The 19,029-nt window shown below is 50.8% G+C and overlaps 1 pseudogene; it reads left to right on the plus strand.

Annotated features, from left to right (window-relative positions):
- LOC109760937 (glutathione hydrolase 3-like) overlaps positions 1-18,377 on the plus strand; it is a 71,329-nt pseudogene extending 52,952 nt beyond the window's left edge.
- Positions 18,378-19,029: the final 652 nt, after the last annotated feature.

Consider the following 19,029-nt stretch of genomic DNA (forward strand, 5'->3'; position numbering starts at 1 on the left):
CGACGTTTGCCACTAATATATCCACCTGCTTCATGTTTAGAAAAGTGTATATATGTATGTATGTTCTCTGTGTATATATGTTTAGAAAAGTTTTATCTATATATGTTCTCTGATTTATATATACCCCCTCTCGACCGTGATAACTTATACCAGGGAGCATCCCCCGGCCCTCTCGCTCGAACAAAACTCTCGATGACACCCAAACCCTAGAAAAAATGATGTCGGTCTTGTAACACCCCGAGAATCATGCTACAGTAACTCCCTGTGATTAAGCTAATCATGTTGCTAAACAGGGCTTGATCACATTTGAATCACATTCCTTTTCAAACTCCTATTCAAACTTCAATTAAATTTAAAAGTGGAAAATAAAAGTTTCAAAAATTTAAACAAAAATGTTCGGGCCCTGCCAGAAATTGCACTGATAATTATTGTGGAGAAAACACATTTTTATAAAATGCCTAAATACTTTTAAATGAAATAAAACAGAAAAGAAAATAAACAAATAAAAAGAAAACAGAAAACAGAACAGACAGAAAAAAAGAAAAAAAAGAAAAAAAGGAGAAGGCCCTCCCCCCCCACTGGACCCCTGGCCCGACTGGGCCGACCCCCGGCCCAGCCCACCTCTCCCGCTCGCCCCCTCCCCTGTTCCCCCGACCGGGGTCGGAACAGGGGCCGTCCCCGCCGCACCACCTCGCCGGCGACGGGGAGGATAAGGGCGCCAGCACCCCCGCCTCCTCGGGCCTCTCTCCCACTCGCCCCGCTCTCCTCTCGGCCTCCGCGCCTCCCTCTCCCCCCCAGATCCGCGCCGCTCTCTCTTCCCCACGCCCGACGCGCTCGCCGCCGTTCCCGTCGTTCACACGGCCACCGTGCCCCAATCGCCACCTCGGCGTGTCATACGCCGTCGCCGCCCTCGACTACACCACCTCCGCCTCTCCGTTGAAGCTCGGAGCCACTGCAACGGCCTCCCCGAGCTCGTCTTCAACTTCGGACGCCGGCGACCCCCTCCTTCCCCGGCGCCGACCTGCTGCTCCTAAGCTCTCACCGGCCTCCGTGTGCCGCGCGGTGAGCCTCTTCCCCCCTCCTCCCCTGTCCTTTCTCTCTCGCGCGCCCCCTAGCAGCTTCCCCACGCGCGCCCGAACGCCGCGCCGCGGAGCTCGCCGCCGGCAAGGCTCCGGTGACCTTTTGGTCACGGGCTCAAGCCCGTTGCACTCCCCACCTCGCGTAGATGCCCCCCAGCCCCTCCGCTTGCTCGATAGCCCGCTGTAGCCTCGTTTTCGTCGGGCACCCGTGCGCGCCGCCGCCTCCGCTGGTCGCCGGCGCCGATTCCGGCCAAGTCCGGCGAAGCCCCGGCCACCTCTGGATCCGGCGCTGCGAGCCCTTTCGAATGGGCCTAGCCCCGCTCCTCCCCGAGCCCCGTAGCGCGATTCCGGCCAACTCCGGCGAGGGGCCGCCGCTGTTTTGGTCGCCGGAGTTGCTCCGGCGCCGGCCGCCGACGTGGCTGGCCTGGCCCCCCCCAGTGCCACTGCCAGTGGGCCCGTGGGCCCCGTTGACTGGGTCCACCCAGTCAACGTGCTGACTGGGCAGGCCCAGCCACTGACATGCGGGCCCCGCCGCAAAAATAAAAAAAAAGAAAAGGAAAATGTTTTATAAATAAAAATAATTAATTAATCTAATCACTCACTGACAGGTGGGCCCAGTAGTTAATTAACAAAAAATTAATTAGTTTAATCTTCTGTTAACCCACTGTCTATGACAGGTGGGTCCCCCGTGTCAGTTTTGACCAGTCAACCGGACTGTTGACCGCTGACGTCACTCATACGTCATGCTGACGTCATATCCCTTTTCTGTTAATTAAATAATTCCAGAAATTCAAATAATCTTTGTAAATTCATATCTTTTAAACCGTAACTCGGATGAAAATGTTTTCTATATGAAAGTTGCTCAGAACGACGAGACGAATCCGAATACGCAGTCCGTTCGTCCACCACACCTCTCTAACCTATCGAACTAGCAACTTTCCCCCTCCGGTCCGTCTGTCCGAAAACGCGAAACATCGGGAATACCTCCCGGATATTCCCCCCTTCGCCGGTACCACCTACTGTCGCGTTAGGGCACACCTAGCACCGCTCATTGTCATGTCACGCATCGTCATGCTTATGTCTGCATTGTATTTACTGTTTCTTCCCCCCTCTTCTCTCCGGTAGACTACGAGACCGACACTGCTGCTGTCCAGTTCGACTACGGAGTTGACGACCCCTCCTACTTGCCAGAGCAACCAGGCAAGCCCCCCCCCTTGATCACCAGATATCGCCTATTCTTCTCTATACTGCTTGCATTAGAGTAGTGTAGCATGTTACTGCTTTTCGATATCCTATCCTGGTGCATAGCCTATCCTTGCTACTACTGTTGATACCTTTACCTGCAATCCTACATGCTTAGTATAGGATGCTAGATTTCCATCAGTGGCCCTACATTCTTGTCCGTCTGCTGTGCTATACTATCGGGCCGTGATCACCTGGGCGGTGATCACGGGTATATACTTATATACTTTATACATGACACATGTGATGACTAAAGTCGGGTCGGCTCGTAGGAGTACCCGCAAGTGGATCTTTGTGGCGGAGCGACAGGGCAGGTTGAGACCGCCTAGGTGAGAGGTGGGCCTGGCCCTGGTCGGCGTTCGCGGATACTTAACACGCTTAACGAGATCTTGGTATTTGATCTGAGTCTGGCCATTTGGTCTATACGCACTAACCATCTACGCGGGAGTAGTTATGGGTATCCCGGCGTCGTGGTATCAGCCGAAGCCTTCTTGACGTCAGCGACTGAGTGGCGCGCGCCGGATTGGACTGGAACGCCACTAGGCTAGGTCTGCTTCCGGCCGCGTACGCAACGTGCAGGTGTGCATAGGGCGATGGGCCCAGACCCCTGCGCGCATAGGGTTAGACCGGCGTGCTGACCGCTCTGTTGTGCTTAGGTGGGGCTGCGACGCGTTGATCTTACGAGGCCGGGCATGACCCAGGAAAGTGTGTCCGGCCAAATGGGATCGAGCGTGTTGGGTTATGTGGTGCACCCCTGCAGGGAAGTTTATCTATTCGAATAGCCGTGTCCCTCGGTAAAAGGACGACCCGGAGTTGTACCTTGACCTTATGACAACTAGAACTGGATACTGAATAAAATACACCTTTCCAAGTGCCAGATACAACCCGGTGATCGCTCTCTAACAGGGCGACGAGGAGGGGATCGCCGGGTAGGATTATGCTATGCGATGCTACTTGGAGGACTTCAATCTACTCTCTTCTACCTGCTGCAAGATGGAGGTGGCCAGAAGCGTAGTTTTCGACAGGACTAGCTATCCCCCTTTTATTCTGGCATTCTGCAGTTCAGTCCACTGATATGCCCCTTTACACATATACCCATGCATATGTAGTGTAGCTCCTTGCTTGTGAGTACTTTGGATGAGTACTCACGGTTGCTTCTCTCCCTCTTTCCCCCTTTCCTATCTATCTGGTTGTCGCAACCAGATGTTGGAGTCCAGGAGCCAGACGCCACCGTCGACGACGACACCTACGACACCGGAGGTGCCTACTACTACGTGCAGGCCGCTGACGACGACCAGGAGTAGTTAGGAGGATCCCAGGCAGGAGGCATGCGCCTCGTTCGATCTGTACCCCAGTTTGTACTAGCCTTCTTAAGGCAAACTTGTTTAACTTATGTCTGTACTCAGATATTGTTGCTTCCGCTGACTCGTCTATGATCGAGCACTTGTATTCGAGCCCTCGAGGCCCCTGGCTTGTATTATGATGCTTGTATGACTTATTTATGCATTAGAGTTGTGTTGTGATATCTTCCCGTGAGTCCCTGATCTTCATCGTACACATTTGCGTGCATGATTAGTGTACGGTCAAATCGGGGGCGTCACAAGTTGGTATCAGAGCCGACTGCCTGTAGGAATCCCCCTTTCCACACTCCTTGGCCGAAGTCGAGTCTAGACATTACAAAACTTTTACTAACATGGCTGTGTGTCTTACGGGCCCACGTCGCCATTGGGTGTTACTAGGATCTTTTACTCCTCGACCTTTACTCTGGGACTCTGAACTCTCTTCTACTCGGGTTAAACAAATTTACTAACTCTAACACTAGGATCCCGTGACCACATTCACCCCAAAGTTGGATAAGCCATAGTTGTTTCTTAGAGTAGTATTTTGAACAATTCACACACTGTCATTTGACTCCTTTGAAACGTCTTTGCTTTCAGATGGAACCCACGAGGCAGGTCGTTCGCCACACGACGGCCATTGGTGCCTCGGGATCACCTGCGGTGCTAGCTGAGATGATGACCTCACCGTCTACGAGGAGTACCAGGACTTTAACCAGGAGCAGTACCGTGCCATCGTCCACCTCTACTCTCGGGAGTATGACTCCACTACTGTGCTGCACACCGCACATGGTGTTGGTGTGACCATCGACATGGCTGTCCACGATGCTGCCTATGCTGCTCTGACACGTCTTCGTGGAGAGTATCAGGAGTTGGACACCTCCCCTTTCAGGCACATTGCTATCGCATCTGATGTTGGTGCGGAGGGATACTATACTGCTGCCTACTCCACTGTCACCCGAGAGCCCTTCTACCATCAGCACCTGGTTCTGCATGCTGATGGGCTGGATCGAGCTAACCGAGCTCTTCGCCACGAGATGTACACCACCCGTCAGCACCTTTACCGTGCTCTGACGCTGCTGCACCCCGTTGTCCGATCTGGACAGGTACCGCATACTGCGATCTACCCAGCCAGGACCGTGATGCCCCACGGTGTCGGTTGGCCAGAGGTGGGAGGCTACTCTCCCGCACTTGGCCCTCTTCTGCCACCTGAGCGTCGGGCTCTACACCTGAGTATCCGCGGCCCCCAGTCTGCTGACGTCGAGGGCTATCCGTTGCCTCACTACCAGCTGTCGGGCTACGATTACCTCCACAGTACCTCTTGGGACTGATGTAGGCTTGCTTGTAGTATTAGTTGCAGTCGCCGCGAGCCTGTGTGCCGCCTATGATGTTTTAGTCTATGTACTGAACTCTATGTACTGAACTCTATGCATGACCCCTTTTGTAAAGTTATGCCGACTACTATGTAGTAGCTATCGTGCTCCTTTCATTATGCATGTTTCATCATGAATGATTCTTGCCATTGCAAATTTCTCAATGCTGAACTACCCCTGTTATATATTAGCAGGATGGTTAGACCAGGTGGTCGTGGTCGTGGTGGCGATGCCCCACCACCACCTGAGTACATGGCTGGTATGATCCAACAGTTTGAACTGAACCGCCAATTCATGGAAAATATGATGGCTCAGTTTCCTCGCCCCAATATGAACCAGCAGCCAGCTCAAGTGACTCTTCAAGATTTCATACGCCTCAACCCAACCATCTACCGCAGCTCAACTCAGCCTCTGGATGCTGATGACTGGCTTCGTGACATCACCTATGAGATGGAGTCTGCTGATGTAGCCCCTGCCAGCTATGTCACCTTTGCTTCCTTCTTCTTGAAGGGACCCGCAGCTCAATGGTGGGACAGCCACAGGCGTACTCTGCCAGCTGGAACAATCATCACATGGCCAGACTTCCAAGCTGCTTTCCGTGCCCGCTTCATTCCTCAAGGAGTCATGGACCGGAAGAAGCGTGAGTTCCGCAACCTCACCCAAGGCAACAAAACTGTCGAAGCTTATCAGCGGGAGTTTCTGGACTTGTCCCGCTATGCTGAAGAAGACATTGCAACTGATGCACGCAGACAGGAGAAGTTCCGTGATGGCCTTCAAGCTGACATCAAGCTCGCACTTCTAGTGCATGACTTTGCTGATTTCTCCACCTTGGTGAACAAGGCCATCAATGTCGAAACTGGTCTGCAGGAATACCAGAGCTCTCACAGGCGCAACCATGACACGGGCTCATCTTCGGGCTCGCCCGCACAGAAGCGTAAGATATGGATCCCGAACAGCATGTACCGTCCAAATGCACCTGCCCCAAGGCAGACCTATGCTGCACCTCGTCTGCCTCCACCACCGTCTAGGCAGTCAAGACTTCCAGCTCCACCATCCCAAGCTCCTGTTCCCACTCCGAATAATGGCTTGTGCTTCAGGTGTGGTCAACCAGGACACCGTGCTAAAGAGTGCAACCAGAACCAGAATCAACTGGCCCTTCCAGCAACTGGCCGTGGTAACAATCAGCCCCGCAACAACAATGCTAAGTCTTATGGTCGTGCTCATGCCAACCACGTTGATCTCAACGAAGCTCAAGACCAGCCTGCTACTGTGATGGGTACACTCCTCGTAAATTCAGTACCAGCATCCGTTTTATTTGATACAGGTGCATCGCATTCATTCATTGTCAGAAGATTTTGCATACAAGCACGACGTTAAATGTGAGGAGATGAACACCTCTGTATTGGTCAAAACCCCCGTGGGACAGTGTCAAACCTCCTTGGTTGGCATCGATGTCCCCGTGGAAATCGAAGGGCTGGAATTCTATGCCTCTCCCATTATCCTAAAGACGTCTAACATCGACCTCATTTTGGGTATGGATTGGTTGAAAGCGCATACTGCTTCTATAGTTTGCGCCACTAAGACCGTCCATCTGCTACACCCTTCAGATGAAATAGTTGCTTACCAAGCTCATCTGGTGCAAAATACCGAGGCAAGGCTCTATGCATTGAATGCATTGAACGCTGCACCACTCGAGGGCATTGAGAACATTCCCGTCGTGCGTGAATTCCTCGACGTCTTCCCTAAAGAACTTCCAGGGATTCCCCCTGCTAGAGCTGTCGAATTCATCATCGACTTGAAACCAGGCACCACTCCTATAGCCAAGCGACCCTACAAAATGCCGCCGCATGAACTCCTTGAGCTTAAGGAGGAAATCGACAAATCTCTTCGCAAAGGATTCATTCGCCCAAGTTGCTCTCCTTGGGGAGCACCTTCTCTCTTTGTCAAGAAGAAGGATGGGACAAACCGGTTAGTTCAAGACTACCGTCCTATAAACCAAGCTACCATTCAGAATAAGTACCCTCTTCCTCGGATCAATGATCTGTATGATCAACTGGCGGGTTCCTCAGTGTTCTCTAAGCTCGACTTGAGGTTGGGCTACCACCAGATCCGTGTTCGAGAAGAGGATATCCCAAAGACCGCCTTCGTGACTCGCTATGGTTCATACGAGTACACCGTCATGTCTTTCGGTTTAACCAATGCTCCAGCCACCTTCTCTCGTCTGATGAACTATATATTCATGGATTACCTCGACAAGTTCGTCGTGGTTTATCTGGATGATATCCTGGTATTTTCCAAGAACAAAGAAGAACATGCCGAACATCTTCGACTTGTGCTGGAGAAGCTATGAGAGCATCAACTATATGCCAAGTTCTCCAAATGTGAATTCTGGCTACCGGAAGTAACCTATCTTGGGCATGTCATCTCTAAGGATGGTATTGCCGTCAACCCCGAGCGAGTTCAGGCTATTCTTGATTGGACTCCTCCCAAGAACGTTAAGCAAGTCAGAAGTTTTCTCGGTCTCGCCAGCTATTGCCGTCGATTCGTCGAGAACTTCTCTAAGATCGCCAGGCCTCTGACTAACCTGTTGCATAAGGGTGTCTAGTTCCAATGGACAGAAAAATGTCAGGAAAGTTTCCAGGCACTCAAAGACAAGTTGACTTCTGCCCCAGTTCTAGCTCCACCTGATACTAAGAAGGACTTCGTCATTTACTGCGACGCTTCCCGTCAAGGATTAGGCTGTGTCCTAATGCAAGACCGCAAAGTGATTGCTTATGCCTCTCGGCAATTGCGCCCTCACGAAGAGAACTACCCAGTTCACGACCTCGAACTTGCTGCTGTCATTCATGCGCTGAAGCAGTGGCGACATTACCTTCTCGGTAATCGTTGCGAGATCTTCACTGACCACCAAAGTCTGAAGTATCTGTTTACTCAGCCAGATCTGAACCTCCGTCAACAGAGATGGATGGAGCTTGTTGCAGACTTTGACTTGGGTATTTCCTATACGCCAGGCAAGGCTAATGTAATGGCTGATGCCTTGAGCCGCAAGTCTTACTGCAACCACCTCCAGGTTCATAAAGTTCAGCCCTCGCTTGTTGAAGAATTCAGGAAGCTGAACCTCCATATTGTTCCTCCGGGTGCACTCGCTCCCCCTCCTAAGGAGTTTGGCAAGGTGAACCTCCACGTTGTTACCCAGGGTTCCCTCAATACCCTAGTTGCTAAACCAGATCTCGAGGACAGCATCAAAAGGCTACAGAAGTATGACTCCGAAGCCCATAAGATTAAGCGCTACCTCGCAGAAGGAAAGCCCTCATTCTTCACTATTGCTGAAGATGGCACCTTATACTTCAAGGGCCGCCTAGTGGTGCCATGTGCAGAGAAAAACCTGGATATGACACAGGAAGTTATGAAAGAAGCTCATGATACGCCTCTATGTATCCATCCTGGTAGTACAAAGATGTACCAAGACATCCGTCAGAGATTCTGGTGGTCTAATATGAAGCAAGCCATTGCTCGTTATGTTGCTGAGTGTGACGTTTGCCGTCGTATCAAAGCAGAACATCAAAGGCCTGCTGGAACTCTGCAACCTATCTCTATTCCTGAATGGAAATGGGACCATGTTGAGATGGACTTCGTCACTGGATTTCCCAAATCACAGAAAGGTAATGATGCTATTCTTGTCGTCATTGACCGACTTTCCAAAGTTGCACATTTTCTGGCAGTCAAAGAAACGATCACTGCTAGCCAGTTGGCAACGCTCTATATGTCCAGGATTGTTTCACTCCACGGTATTCCATTGGTTATCAGTTCAGACCATGGCAGCTTATTCACTTCAAGATTCTGGGCAAGTTTCCAAGAAGCTATGGGAACTCATCTGTCATTCAGTACTGCGTTTCATCCTCAATCGCAAGGACAAGTTGAACGCGTCAACCAAGTTCTCGAAGACATGCTACGAGCTTGCGTTATTTCCTTCGGCAAGAAATGGGAGGAATATCTCCCGTATGCTGAGTTCTCTTATAATAATAGCTATCAAGCTAGTCTGAAGATGGCCCCCTTCAAAGTGTTATATGGACGAAAGTGCCGGACCCCTCTGAACTGGTCAGAAACTGGGGAACGTCCACTCTTCGGTCCAGATATTATCCAAGATGCCGAAGAACAAGTCCGCATTATCCGTGAGAATCTCAAGACTGCTCAGTCACGTCAGAAGAGTCAGTATGACCGTCATCATAAAGACATGGTCTATCAACCTGGCGAAAAGGCTTATCTTCTAGTCACACCTATGAAGGGTGCTCACCGCTTCGGGATCAAGGGCAAACTAGCTCCTCGCTATATTGGCCCATTCACTATTCTCGAAAGGCGTGGAAAAGTGGCATACCAACTGGAGCTACCGCCGAACCTTTCACAGGTTCACGATGTGTTCCATGTGTCACAGCTCCGCCGTTGCTTCAAGGATCCAATCCGAGCTGTGGATCATGAAGTGCTCGAATTGCAGCAAGACCTCTCCTATAAGGAGCATCCGGTCCGCATTCTCGACCAAGCTGAACGCCGCACACGTCAGAAGGCGATCAAGTTTCTCAAAGTCCAGTGGTCGCACCATTCTGAAGATGAGGCCACTTGGGAACGAGAGGATCGTCTGCGCGAAGAATACCCCGCACTATTTCCTTCTACCTCCTAAATCTCGGGACGAGATTTCTTGTAGTGGAGGAGATTTGTAACACCCCGAGAATCATGCTACAGTAACTCCCTGTGATTAAGCTAATCACGTTGCTAAACAGGGCTTGATCACATTTGAATCACATTCCTTTTCAAACTCCTATTCAAACTTCAATTAAATTTAAAAGTGGAAAATAAAAGTTTTCAAAATTTTAAACAAAAATGTTCGGGCCCTGCCAGAAATTGCACTGATAATTATTGTGGAGAAAACACATTTTTATAAAATGCCTAAATACTTTTAAATGAAATAAACCAGAAAAGAAAATAAACAAATAAAAAGAAAACAGAAAACAGAACAGACAGAAAAAAAAAGAAAAAAAGGAGAAGGCCCTCCCCCCCCACTGGACCCCTGGCCTGACTGGGCCGACCCCCGGCCCAGCCCACCTCTCCCGCTCGCCCCCTCCCCTGTTCCCCCGACCGGGGTCGGAACAGGGGCCGTCCCCGCCGCACCACCTCGCCGGCGACGGGGAGGATAAGGGCGCCAGCACCCCCGCCTCCTCGGGCCTCTCTCCCACTCGCCCCGCTCTCCTCTCGGCCTCCGCGCCTCCCTCTTCCCCCTCCCCCCAGATCCGCGCCGCTCTCTTCTTCCCCACGCCCGACGCCCTCGCCGCCGTTCCCGTCGTTCACACGGCCACCGTGCCCCAATCGCCACCTCACCGTGTCATACGCCGTCGCCGCCCTCGACTACACCACCTCCGCCTCTCCGTTGAAGCTCGGAGCCACTGCAACGGCCTCCCCGAGCTCGTCTTCAACTTCGGACGCCGGCGACCCCCTCCTTCCCCGGCGCCGACCTGCTGCTCCTAAGCTCTCACCGGCCTCCGTGTGCCGCGCGGTGAGCCTCTTCCCCCTCCTCCCCTGTCCTTTCTCTCTCGCGCGCCCCCTAGCGGCTTCCCCACGCGCGCCCGAACGCCGCGCCACGGAGCTCGCCGCCGGCAAGGCTCCGGTGACCTTTTGGTCATGGGCTCAAGCCCGTTGCACTCCCCACCTCGCGTAGATGCCCCCCAGCCCCTCCGCTTGCTCGATAGCCCGCCGTAGCCTCGTTTCCGTCGGGCACCCGTGCGCGCCGCCGCCTCCGCCGCTCGCCGGCGCCGATTTCGGCCAAGTCCGGCGAAGCCCCGGCCACCCCTGGATGCGGCGCTGCGAGCCCTTTCGAATGGGCCTAGCCCCGCTCCTCCCCGAGCCCCGTAGCGCGATTCCGGCCAACTCCGGCGAGGGGCCGCCGCTGTTTTGGTCGCCGGAGTTGCTCCGGCGCCGGCCGCCGACGTGGCTGGCCTGGCCCCCCCAGTGCCACTGCCAGTGGGCCCGTGGGCCCCGTTGACTAGGTCCACCCAGTCAACGTGCTGACTGGGCAGGCCCAGCCACTGACATGCGGGCCCCGCCGCAAAAATAAAAAAAAGAAAAGGAAAATGTTTTATAAATAAAAATAATTAATTAATCTAATCACTCACTGACAGGTGGGCCCAGTAGTTAATTAACAAAAAATTAATTAGTTTAATCTTCTGTTAACCCACTGTCATGACAGGTGGGTCCCCCGTGTCAGTTTTGACCAGTCAACCGGACTGTTGACCGCTGACGTCACTCATACGTCATGCTGACGTCATATCCCTTTTCTGTTAATTAAATAATTCCAGAAATTCAAATAATCTTTGTAAATTCATATCTTTTAAACCGTAACTCGGATGAAAATGTTTTCTATATGAAAGTTGCTCAGAACGACGAGACGAATCCGAATACGCAGTCCGTTCGTCCACCACACCTCTCTAACCTATCGAACTAGCAACTTTCCCCCTCCGGTCCGTCTGTCCGAAAACGCGAAACATCGGGAATACCTCCCGGATGTTCCCCCCCTTCGCCGGTACCACCTACTGTCGCGTTAGGGCACACCTAGCACCGCTCATTGTCATGTCACGCATCGTCATGCTTATGTTTGCATTGTATTTACTGTTTCTTCCCCCCTCTTCTCTCCGGTAGACTACGAGACCGACACTGCTGCTGTCCAGTTCGACTACGGAGTTGACGACCCCTCCTACTTGCCAGAGCAACCAGGCAAGCCCCCCCCCCCTTGATCACCAGATATCGCCTATTCTTCTCTATACTGCTTGCATTAGAGTAGTGTAGCATGTTACTGCTTTTCGATATCCTATCCTGGTGCATAGCCTATCCTTGCTACTACTGTTGATACCTTTACCTGCAATCCTACATGCTTAGTATAGGATGCTAGATTTCCATCAGTGGCCCTACATTCTTGTCCGTCTGCTGTGCTATACTATCGGGCCGTGATCACCTGGGCGGTGATCACGGGTATATACTTATATACTTTATACATGACACATGTGATGACTAAAGTCGGGTCGGCTCGTAGGAGTACCCGCAAGTGGATCTTTGTGGCGGAGCGACAGGGCAGGTTGAGACCGCCTAGGTGAGAGGTGGGCCTGGCCCTGGTCGGCGTTCGCGGATACTTAACACGCTTAACGAGATCTTGGTATTTGATCTGAGTCTGGCCATTTGGTCTATACGCACTAACCATCTACGCGGGAGTAGTTATGGGTATCCCGGCGTCGTGGTATCAGCCGAAGCCTTCTTGACGTCAGCGACTGAGTGGCGCGCGCCGGATTGGACTGGAACGCCACTAGGCTAGGTCTGCTTCCGGCCGCGTACGCAACGTGCAGGTGTGCATAGGGCGATGGGCCCAGACCCCTGCGCGCATAGGGTTAGACCGGCGTGCTGACCGCTCTGTTGTGCTTAGGTGGGGCTGCGACGCGTTGATCTTACGAGGCCGGGCATGACCCAGGAAAGGGTGTCCGGCCAAATGGGATCGAGCGTGTTGGGTTATGTGGTGCACCCCTGCAGGGAAGTTTATCTATTCGAATAGCCGTGTCCCTCGGTAAAAGGACGACCCGGAGTTGTACCTTGACCTTATGACAACTAGAACTGGATACTGAATAAAATACACCTTTCCAAGTGCCAGATACAACCCGGTGATCGCTCTCTAACAGGGCGACGAGGAGGGGATCGCCGGGTAGGATTATGCTATGCGATGCTACTTGGAGGACTTCAATCTACTCTCTTCTACCTGCTGCAAGATGGAGGTGGCCAGAAGCGTAGTTTTCGACAGGACTAGCTATCCCCCTTTTATTCTGGCATTCTGCAGTTCAGTCCACTGATATGCCCCTTTACACATATACCCATGCATATGTAGTGTAGCTCCTTGCTTGCGAGTACTTTGGATGAGTACTCACGGTTGCTTCTCTCCCTCTTTCCCCCTTTCCTATCTATCTGGTTGTCGCAACCAGATGTTGGAGTCCAGGAGCCAGACGCCACCGTCGACGACGACACCTACGACACCGGAGGTGCCTACTACTACGTGCAGGCCGCTGACGACGACCAGGAGTAGTTAGGAGGATCCCAGGCAGGAGGCATGCGCCTCGTTCGATCTGTACCCCAGTTTGTACTAGCCTTCTTAAGGCAAACTTGTTTAACTTATGTCTGTACTCAGATATTGTTGCTTCCGCTGACTCGTCTATGATCGAGCACTTGTATTCGAGCCCTCGAGGCCCCTGGCTTGTATTATGATGCTTGTATGACTTATTTATGCATTAGAGTTGTGTTGTGATATCTTCCCGTGAGTCCCTGATCTTGATCGTACACATTTGCGTGCATGATTAGTGTACGGTCAAATCGGGGGCGTCACAGGTCTCCTACCCCCTCCCGCCGCGCCCCTACCCGACAAACTCTCTCGAGGCCACCCAAATTTACCAAGTTAAAAGAGCATTGTCGTCGAGGCCACCCCAAACCCTTGAAGCGTTGTCGAGGCCACCCCAAACCCTAGAGAAGCAGCGTCGAGGCCACTAATATGATTCCTTATTATGATTAGATAGCTAGTTCTATGTTTGCCACTAATATATCCATCTGTCATGTTTGAATAATCATTGCCATGTTGTAAATATTTGCAGAAACTATGGACCCCCAAGACGAAGCAACAGAAGCGGCGTTGGGGGACATAATCGCACACGAAAGTGATGCCGTCTTCTCGTTTCTCAATGACACCGATGGTCTGGAAGAACAGGGTGAAGAAGCAGACTACGGTGATCGAATAATGGAGGAGGAAGGACATGATCATGATGGCTCCGGTGACCCAATGCCAATGCAAGAAGGACACCGTGATGATGGCTCCGGTGACCGAACGGAGTCCGGCCAGGTATATATATTAATTAAGCATGTGCTGACTATAGCTAGCTAATTGATGCATTAATTGTTTTTGGTATGTACACATATTAATGAACTCTCGTCTTTCTTCTTTTTTTCTACCCCTCCGGATCGAGCACAACTTCGGTAAAGAGACGAGGCCCGAAGAAAAAGTTGCGCTCGGATGAAAGTTTTGAGATCATAGAAATCGCGCGCGATGGCCAACTGATTGAACCCATCTAGAAAAAGGAAGCATTTGCTGCTCAGTGCGGGGTTCTTGTTAGGGACAAGATCCCGATCAGCATCCACCAATGGTTTAAGCTGGCTAAAGAAGATCCTGAGGTGTCTTATGTCTCCGATATGCAGAAAGATGATCTTTGGACCGCGCTGAAGGAAATTTCACCCTACCGCCAGAGGAGGATCCGGAGAAGCCAGTTAAAGAGCAATTGATCAAGTCTCATGCTCTTAAGAAGATGGCAGAACTATTCAAGAGGTCGAAGAATGAGCTTAAAAAAATTGTGCATTATGATTTCTTGGAGGTGGACGAACACAGATACCTCTCGTCAAAGATGAAAGATCTCTAACAACGATGATGCGAAGATTCATGATTGGTACATGAAAACCCGTAGAGAGTCTGGGGGGATGAATATTTTGCCGCTGAGAGTTAAAGAGGAGCATGACCTTGTTGGAATTGATCTGTTGAATGTTCCATTTGAGGAGTTCTTCCAGTTTTTCAATCAAAAGGCCCTCGATAAATTAACGGTCACTTGCTACTGTCTGTAAGTACTACTTCTGTCATTAAGTCTCTATATATAGGTCAGCTCTTTCATTACATGTATTTTTAATTATCCTCACTATATTATGCAGATTGAAGATCGCCGAATTGAAGAAAAGACAAATCGGTGATATTGGGTTCATTAACACAAATCTCATAGATGCATATACGGGTGAATTTAAGGCCAAAGAGATCGAGGCCAACTTGCTACGATCGTTTGTATTAAATCAAAACAAAGCTACCATACTCTTTCCTTACAACTTCAAGTGAGTGTGTTACTGTCTTGTGCATATTTGGTTTCCCTTATTAGTCCAGGTTATAGTAATGTAATTGATGAGTTATGCATGCGTGCGCAGTTTCCACTATATTCTCCTAGAGATTAAGCTTGAACAGGGAGTGGTAACCGTCTTAGACTCGAGACGAAAAGATCCCAAGGAGTATGCGGACATGACTGAAATGCTAGAGAAGTAAGTTAAATCGATCATTATCGCACCATATCGACAACTTTGTTCATTTCCTGATATCAAGTAATTGTTTTCTTTGTCTAGCAGGGTTTGGACAAAATTCACCTCAAAAGCTCTGGGACTGCCGAGGAAGCTGCGATTTACACCCGAAAGTAAGTACTACTAGCATGTTTCGTGCATCTCCTAGTGATTCAAGCGCTAGTTTCATCAATACCATTTATAGCTAGCTTGCTTATCAGTTTGATTGACCTCTATTTCTTGTAAAGTGGTTGTCGTAGGAAGCCGGGAATAATTACTGTGGATACTACGTTTGCGAGTCCATCCGCCACACGACCTGTGAGCGGGGCTACTCTGACAAACAATATGAAGTGTGTAAATAATAATATTCACAATTTTATTTTATTACCATCATTTCTGTTGAGTTTCATTTATATATATATATATATATATATATATATATATATATATATATATATATAGATATATAATTTGAAGAAGGGGGTCAATATATATATACATATATGTATTGACCCCCTTCTTCAAATTAGATGTTTCGGATGCGGGATGCCTACCACCAGATCGTATGCGAGCAATTCAAGAGGAATTGGCGGCATTTTTTCTTGACCACATGATCGATAATTATATTGCGTCGGATAGATATACGCGAACTTGTTGTTCGACCAATCTCTCGGAGAAGGAGAGGTGGTCGATATCACTTCTCTCTGTATGCATATGTTCATGACGATCTTCTGTTTCCTTCATTTGCTTACTAGCTAGCGTGTCGAGTCCTCTCTATACGTACAGTACGTAGCGTCGACCAAGCACGGAGATAAGAGAGGACACTTCTCTCTATTAGTTAGCTAGCTAACACAATATATGAAACACCTAAATTAACCCTCAAAACCCCTAAACCACCCCCTTTAAAAAAAACCTCAGCTCCTGCCAGCTGCTGACGCGTGGACGCTTGTTGGTCCCGGTTGGTGGCACCAACCGAGACCAAAGGGCCTTCTGCCTGGGCTCGCCGCACCGGCCATGTGGAGGCCCATCTGTCCCGGTTCGTGTAAGAACCGGGACTAAAGGCCTAGGGCTTTAGTAACGACCCTTTAGTCCCGGTTCAACAACCGGGACAGAAGGCCCTTACGAACCGGGACAAATGGCCCTTTTCTACTAGTGTTACCACGAGCAGTAATACTACAGCTACGTAAGGATTTCAAAGTAATTAACATAACTGATTAGGTGGCATGTTTTGGTTAGAGAAAATAAAGGAAGGGGCCCCACCCCCGGTTGAAATCAGGGGGCGCGAAGAGGTAAGTTAAGGCAAGTTACGTAAAGTCACGTAGATCATACGTAGATGTAGCATTTTTGTACCACGAGTGCCATGTGGTGCTTGGTGTTGTAGATTTGTTTTCATCAAGGTCCGATTACTTAAGACGAGTGCCACATGGGGCTTAGTGTTGTAGGTGTTAATACATTTTTCTATAAATTTAGTCTAACATTAGGATGTTTAACTTTAAAAAAATAATACACCACATATTATGGAGGGGAAGTCGTACTAGTAATTGCTCACGTGCTCGTGGTTAACCGCACTGTTTATGTACAACATGTATGTAAATCAGACCATGTACGCCGCCGACCCGATGTCCAAGTTCAAGGGGGCGCTTGCCATGGGCGTCCCCGGGGAGCTCGCGGGCCTCCATGCCGCGTGGTCGAGCTACGGGCGTCTGCCGTGGAAGTCCCTCTTCGTGCCGGCGATCAAGCTCGCGCGCGACGGCTACACCGTCGTGCCCTATGTCGCCAACGCGCTCAAGGCAGTGGAGGCCAACGTGCTGGCCGACCCCGGCCTGCGTGCCGTGTTCGCGCCGGAGGGGCAGGTCCTGGTCGCGGGTGCACTCTGCCGCAACCCGGCGCTCGCGGACACCTGGACGCCGTGGCGGAGCACGGCATCTCGGTGCTCTACGGTGGCGCCGTCGGGGAGAGGCTCGTGGAGGACGTGAGGAGAGGTGGAGGGGTGGTGACGATGGATGATCTGAAGGGGTATAGGGTGGAGGTCAGCGCCGCCTTGCGTGCCGACGCCATGGGGTTCACCTTCCTTGGCATGCCGCCGCCGTCCAGCGGCACCGTCGGCATGGCACTGGTACGTCACTTGCAGTCCATGGCTCGATCAGTTGAGCGTATTCATTCAGCGATTATTGTTATGACGATGATTTGATGTGTATGCAGGTGTTGAACATCTTGGGTGGTTACAAGTCGGCGGAGTTTCTGAGAGGATTTCTGGGCGTGCACCGGCTGGTCGAGGCGGTTAAGCACATGCTGGCCGTCCGGATGGACCTCGGCGACCCCGGCTTCGTCAACGCCGCTGGGATCGTCTCGGAGATGCTGTCGCCGGCATTCGCTGATAAGGTCCGGCAAAGGATCGCCGACAACACCACTTTCCCTCCGGCCTACTACCTCCCAAAGTAAGTGCTCCGTTCGAATATGTCCCTGTCGGTCATCATCAATACGCATGCTTCCTTTCCAATGACAAACTCTATGTATGTGTGTCAGGTGGAGCCAGCTGCGCGACAATGGCACGAGCCACCTGTGCGTGGTGGACGGCGACCGGAATGCGGTGGCGATGACGACGACGGTGAACTACTACTTCGGCGCACAGGTCCTCTCGCCGTCCACCGGCATCGTCCTCAACAACGAGATGGACGACTTTTCGATGCCGTCATCGTACCCGACCCCCGACCACCTCCCACCTCCCACCGGCGCCGGCCAACTTCATCGCGGGGGGAAAGCGGCCGCTCTCATCGATGACACCGACGATCATCCTCAAGGATGGGCAGCTGGCTGGCGTGGTGGGCGCAAGCGGCGGCACCAACATCATTGCGGCGGTGACACAGGTGTTCCTGAACCACTTCGTCCTGGGGATGAGCCCTCTGGTTGCCGTGCAGAGCCCAAGGGTGTACCACAGTCTCGTGCCGAATGTTGTGCGGTACGAGGACGAGACAGTGGTCGATGGCGAGGTCATCGAGCTCAAAGCAGAGGCGAGAGAGTTTTTGCGGCGGAGGGGTCATGTGCTCAAGGGCACTGTGTGGTCAGCCGTGTGCCAGATGATAGTGCAAGACTTGCAGGCGCCAGTGTCAAGCGGCAGCGAGAACGTGTTCCACGGGATGCTGACGGCCGTGAGCGATCCAAGGAAAGACGGTAGCCCTGCCGGAGTATGATGAAAACAATTGCGTGCAACGTCTTAATCAATGTTTAATAAACGGAAAAGCTATCTGGCGAACCTTCCTCGGGTGGGCGACCGTGGCAAACAGCCTCCCTACCTTCACACGGTTCTCGACGCAGGGGCATTGCCATGTGAAATGAATGGAGGCGTTCGCTATCTGCCGATTCATGGCGAACTCTTGTTTTTTTTTTTCAAAAATGTGTAACAGAAGCCAGGTAGGTTTCGAAGGCATGACCTCTTGCCAGATTGTTGGGCTTTTTGTCACTAGGCTAGAGGGGGTCATGAACATTCATGTTAAAACTAATTTTTATATATAACTTGGCATTTTTAAGCCTCTTTGTTTATTAATTTGTTCGAAAATCTTGATTTTTACTACTTTCTCACAGGGCAGTTTATTATTAATAGAATGACATTTTTATTATAAGAGGATGGCAACTTCGTTATTAAGAGGATGGCATTTTTATTACTGAGAGGATGGCATTTTTATTTTTAGTGGCAAGGCAGTTTGGTTAATAAGAGCATGGCACTTTATTAATAGTATGATGACATTTTTATTATTTCGATGATGGCATTTTTATATTAATGATGGCATTTTTAGTAGTGAGAGGGTGGCATGTTTAATTTTACTGGCATGGCAATTGTATTAA

This window comes from Aegilops tauschii, chromosome 3 (genome assembly GCF_002575655.3).
Source record: "Aegilops tauschii subsp. strangulata cultivar AL8/78 chromosome 3, Aet v6.0, whole genome shotgun sequence".
Lineage (NCBI taxonomy): Eukaryota > Viridiplantae > Streptophyta > Magnoliopsida > Poales > Poaceae > Aegilops > Aegilops tauschii.